Source organism: Limulus polyphemus, unplaced genomic scaffold (assembly GCF_000517525.1).
Source record: "Limulus polyphemus unplaced genomic scaffold, Limulus_polyphemus-2.1.2 Scaffold11514, whole genome shotgun sequence".
In the NCBI taxonomy this organism is placed as follows: domain Eukaryota; kingdom Metazoa; phylum Arthropoda; class Merostomata; order Xiphosura; family Limulidae; genus Limulus; species Limulus polyphemus.
Window position 1 is genome coordinate 3,092 of NW_013677124.1, and position 6,439 is coordinate 9,530.

Sequence of the window (6,439 nt, forward strand, 5' to 3'; positions counted from 1 at the left end):
AACAACACATCTCCTCCCCATCTTAACTAACAACACATCTCCTCCCCATCTTAAGTAACAACACATCTCCTCCCCATCTTAACTAACAACACATCTCCTCCCCATCTTAACTAACAACCCATCTCCTCCCCATCTTAACTAACAACACAACATCTACTCCCCATCTTAACTAACAACCCATCTCCTTCCCATCTTAACTAACAACCCATCTCCTCCCCATCTTAACTAACAACCCATCTCCTCCCCATCTTAACTAACACACCACATCCCCTCCCCATCTTAACTAACACACCACATCCCCTCCCCATCTTAAGTAACAACACATCTCCTCCCCATCTTAACTAACAACACATCTCCTCCCCATCTTAACTAACAACACATCTCCTCCCCATCTTAACTAACAACACATCTCCTCCCCATCTTAACTAACAACACATCTTCTCCCCATCTTAACTAACAACACATCTTCTCCCCATCTTAACTAACAACACATCTTCTCCCCATCTTAACTAACAACACATCTTCTCCCCATCTTAACCAACAACCCATCTTAACTAACACACAACATCCCCTCCCCATCTTAACTAACACACCACATCTACTCCCCATCTTAACTAACAGACCACATCTCCTCCCCAGCTTAACTAACAGACCACATCTCCTCCCCATTTTTTTCCAATATGTTTCCTTGAAAAAATTTTTGCCTTATTTTCATATATTTCCAGTCTGTTTTCTTCATTACATTTCGTTTTTCCCTATTTTATTTCATATGCCCCACCTACGATCAAGAACAGAAGTTTTGTTTTCTAATGGTAAAAACATGAGACGGCCATCATAATTATAACGTTTTGATACCAAACGATCATAGAAGCCATCCTATCCTTTTCTATCAACAAGCAGTTGCGGTCCAGTAAAGTTTTCGATCCTACTCGTTAAAGATATTGGTATTATAAGTGGACTGTTCTGTGGGTAGGTAAGCTCTGGAATTAACCCTCCTTGAAGATATTGGTATTGTAAGTAGACTGTTCTGTGGGTAGGTAGACTCTGAAATTAACGTTCCTTGAAGATATTGGTATTGTAAGTAGACTGTTTGGTGGGTAGGTAGACTCTGGAATTAACCCTCCTTGAATACCTACCCACAGAACAGTCCACTTATAATACCGATATCGGGTTAATTCCAGAGTCTACCTACCCACAGAACAGTCCACTTATAATACTAACATGTTCAAGGAGGGTTAATTTCAGAGTCAGTGCAATGGATGATCGCGATACCCTATTTTAAAAAGCAGAGCTACCATGTTGAATAAGTTGATCAACTAAAACCTGGTGGCACCTGGAATTGTACATCAGGTTCACTGTAGGAGAGTATCAATGCCACAGAGCATCAGAGATCGGCAACAATCTCTGTAGTTCATGTGTGTACAGTCTGGGACGAACATATTTATGAAGCAAAAGACCACCAGAGACAATTACTAGTGGTCCTATGGTATAAATGACAGCTGAATGGAGACACTACCAACACTTGGCGGCACCTGGAATTATACATCAGGTCCGCGGTATGAAGGTCTACAACGTAATTGGCATCGAGCATGGTCACAGGATGGACAGTGTGGATTTTCCACAAAAAAAAAACGTATACCTGGTCAGATACCACTCGCCACAGAGTGAGATCCACAATACACTGTAAGTAAAGAAATAACAAAAACATAGTAAAGAAAAACTAAGTCTGTAGTAGAAAGGAAAACGACAACAAATTTGCGAACAAAACCCAGCACATCTGTACAGTACTATCTAGAAGTGATTAACGAGTGTAAATGTGGAGAGGGCGCTGTTTACGATAGGAGTTGTGTCGCGCTCCTATTGGTTGAGAGCTGCTGCATAATCATTTACTTGTGGATAAGTAGAAGCGGATTAAGTAGAAGTGGATTATTGTCAATTATGATTACAGGACACTGGGAAAGTTGTCCACTACGATTATAGCACACTGGGAAATTGTTCATTATGAACCTATGTCACTGAAAAAATATCAGTACTATTCCAGGCCATTAGAAAGACGTCCATTAAGATTCAAGTACATTATAGAAGTGTCCGTTATAATTCTAACTAGTTTAGAAAGTCTTTGATCTTGTATCATATTCATTTGGAAGAAAAATAAATGAACTCCGATTGTAATATCCTTAAGACAGAATCTTCACGTGCTCAGCATGGTCAGTACAGAGAAGTCACCCATGCTTTTATTTCAATAACACTAGTAAGATTTTCACTATGTTAAAGGTTTAAAATGTGACAATCACTCTACAGCTAAGGTCACTATAGAGAAATCCGCTTCATTGTTAATGTATATAAAAGTCTACTCAGCAGTGAAAATTACCTGCAAGCAGGTAATGTATATAAAAGTCTACTCAGCAAGCAGTTCACTATCGTGCTTGAGTCTTCAAGAACCATCCAAGCAGCTGGGAACTAACTAGTAAGTGGCAAGGACTCCCATACTCCACTAGAAGAAACAAGTGTAAGAAACAAGTGTTTTGGAGAGTCCAGAGGACCTCATCACGAGAGATTGTACTATGGAGGCCTGTCCTGCTGAGTGATGCATCATACCACTCAGTTGAGTGTAGGGTGGTGGCATTCTGCTAGTATCAATGACGTAAGTGATGCATCATACCACTCAGTTGAGTGTAGGGTGGTGGCATTCTGCTAGTATCAATGACGTAAGTGATGCATCATACCACTCAGTTGAGTGTAGGGTGGTGGCATTCTGCTAGTATCAATGACGTATAGCACTTCCTACAGTGAACCTGCTGTAACCAGGTTTTGTTTGTAGCATTATGCTGTATTTATATATACATACATATACATGGCAGATTTCTTTTTCCTACCTTGGCATTCCTCCTTCCTACCATCATCTGGATGTACATTCACAGTGTGTCTGGGGTTGGTAGAAGATGGCCCAATCACGATTAGAGTCATGTGTCGATGTCATGACGCCCTTCCTGCCGCGAACCTGATGTACAATTCAAGATACCGCCAGGTTATGGTTCATACACTCTGCCATGTCACGACTATATATATATTGCAGTTTGCCCCTCAGGCTGAGTCATTCTTCCTACCTACCATCCTTCAGATGAGGTTCCGGATTGTATATGGTCTAGCTAAGTAAGTTCTCACATATGTTTTGGCCAGTATCCCTCCTCCTTCCATGGTTTGTAGTTCCTCTTCCTGCCGTCTGATGGATGTCAGTTTCTGGCAGATCTGGTGTTGGTTGTAGCTGAACACAGCACATGTATTCCCACTTGTGTAAGGCCGGGTATCCTCCTTCTACCGTGGACTGGAATAACCATACCAAATATCGCCAGGTTTTGGACCAGACATGTCATCCCACTGGGGCTTTCATTCTTCTACCATCTGCTGGATGTTGGGTTGGAAATTCGTTCAAGTGGAGACGGGTTTTGGTACGGATGCTAGTCTTCCCTACCAATTTCCGTTTCGAGGTGATCCTCTACCTACTGTGGAACTGTTGTACCATTCTAGATACTGCCTGTTGTTGGATGAGGTCGAACTACCATTATAAAATGTCACGCCCTAGCCACTCGACACCTAGGGATCCCATTATTTGGTAATATGTGTCATGGAATTCCTTCAGGTTTTCCGCCTTTTATGTTCGCAATATCTGGATTATATATGGTGCGGTCCGCTGAGGTGGGATTTTTTCTCTTTTTTTTTTGATATGATGAAGCAGGAGGTCGTAGGCTAGTGGTAAGTGTTGAAAATTTGCGCCGATAGAGTGCAGTACTAATCGAGAAAAGATATTGTGCGAGAGGGAGGTAAGTATCTATCGGAAATACAATTTCACATTAGGAAAATATTAACTTCTACCTTTTAGCACACAACTTCCTATGGCGCAAACAAAGTGTGTTTGTGTGTGTGTGTTGAATTTTTATCCAAATGTCGTTAATTTAGTGATTAACACGTGACATTTAGTTCTGAGATGACTAAACATTTGTACCTGTGTAATGAGTTTCGGATGTAATTAGTAGAACCACATCCAAACAGGGAACTGATAATAAAGGAGTGAACTGTTTCTAATACCACTTAAACTTGTTGATTATACCAGTAAATCAGAGCAGCTATAAGTATTCCACAAAGCGCTTGAAGGTTTAAACTACGTACTTTCAACAACACCTGTTGGCCACTTGTCGCTAGCATGAAGAAGCCGACATACAAGTACCTGCTCGTGCAACATGGAACTTTAGATTGTTCTTGAACTTTATCAATCAAACAGTTATATTACAAGGGTAAAATACCACAATTATTTTAAAGTTTTTATTTGTGCAATGTAATTAATGATTTTTATTAAAAGTTTAGTTACAGAAGTATTTTAACTCTCGATAATGAGGCCTAACCGTTTCTTAGTTTACTAACTGGGTTCAATGTGACCGTTTCCAGGGCAACACGACAATTACAAGTTGTCTTAACGTCGTTATCACAAACCTAACTTAGCACTTACAAGAGTACTATTTACCCACTTAGTGCACGCGTTCCGTGTGTCTTGAGACAGCGCCATCTGTAAGAAAACTGTTCTATCTTTTTAAATAAATGGTGACGGTTCTAACACTACTTGCTGCTTTCCATAATTTTGACGCAACGTTTTTCTTTTACAAATCGTGTAACTACTTTAGTTACAGTTGTTCTCAAACTTAAGTAATCTGAGGAATTTAAATGTTTTAATTCGTATAGATTTAATTTTACAAGAACTATTTTTATTTTTGTTAATATTTTCATGACATTTCGGATATGACTCCGGACCTCCTGAAGTACCATTTAGTGTTCACAAACGGGCTGTAGATTGTGAACAACTGCAGGTCTACGGTAATATTAGGACTAGATGTGAACACTAATAGAAGTACACGTGTAGTCTGTTGCTAACAGTAGTTTCATGATAGATGTTGGTGAAAATGCTCAACTGTTTACATTGCCGGAACATGTAAAATAAAAGATGAACACCGCATGCATTGTTTACAGTGAAATAAAGATAACTTATAAATTACGTACATTGTTTATAATGATAATGAAATGAATCCTCTGTGTTTGTAAAATAGGGTTATAAATCACATTTACAGTGAACATTTTTCTAAACTTTATCGCGGATAATTAACAGTTCATCTATACATTGCTGGCTTCCTCACTGGCAAAAGAAATAGAACCAGACTTTCCAGTCGTAAAATGTTAGTCTATTGTTACCGCTAGGTGATCATTAGCCAGATAAAGTGATCTTGGTTGGTTCAGTAGCCAGCCCTACATACTATTTTATACTTGCGATATATATTTTCCTAATACTTGTCGCAATTAACTTTTATTCTCCTTTGTCTGGTCGCATGAAATTTGTAAAAATCCGTCTAACATTTTCCAGGGACGGCGTTGATGCAGTTAGTGGATGTTCAAAGGGAAGTACAAGCTCAACAGATCAACATTGTAAGTGAGGGGGAACGTTGTCTGACTGTCGTAGTGTTTTAATTGTAAGTGAAAAAGAACGTTGTCTGACTGTCGTAGTGCTTTAATTATAAATGAAAGGGAACGTTGTCTGACTGTCTTAGTGTTTTAATTGTAGGTGAGGGAGAACGTTGTTTGACTGTCTTAGTGTTTTAACTGTAGGTGAGGGAGAACGTTGTCTGTCTGTCTTAGTGTTTTAATTGTAGGTGAGGGAGAACGTTGTCTGACTGTCGTAGTGCTTTAGTTGTAAGTGAAGGAGAACGTTGTCTGACTGTGTTAGTGCTTTAGTTGTAAGTGAAGGGGAACGTTGTCTGACTGTCGTAGTGCTTTAGTTGTAAGTGAAGGGGAACGTTGTCTGACTGTCGTAGTGCTTTAGTTGTAAGTGAAGGGGAACGTTGTCTGACTGTGTTAGTGCTTTAATTGTAAGTGAAGAGGAACGTTGTCTGACTGTGTTAGTGCTTTAATTGTAAGTGAAGGGGAACGTTGTCTGACTGTGTTAGTGCTTTAATTGTAAGTGAAGGGGACGTTGTCTGACTGTGTTAGTGCTTTAATTGTAAGTGAAGGGGAACGTTGTCTGTCTTTGTTAGTGCTTTAATTGTAAGTGAAGAGGAACGTTGTCTGACTGTCGTAGTGGTTTTAATATACGTTAATTATTTCTTAGTGAAACTAAAGTAAGAACTATTGTATTACAGTTGAAAGCATTCTACGTGGATCTACTAGTTCCTCTTGAAACAAACCTGGAGAAGGACTGCAAAGTTGTAGCGGTAGGTGTCTTACCTAAGGTGTTGATACTGTAACGGTAAGTGTCTTACCTAAGGTGTTGATACTGTAGCGGTAAGTGTCTTACCTAAGGTGTTGATACTGTAGCGGTAAGTGTCTTACCTAAGGTGTTGATACTGTAGCGGTAAGTGTCTTACCTAAGGTGTTGTTACTGTAGCGGTAAGTGTCTTAC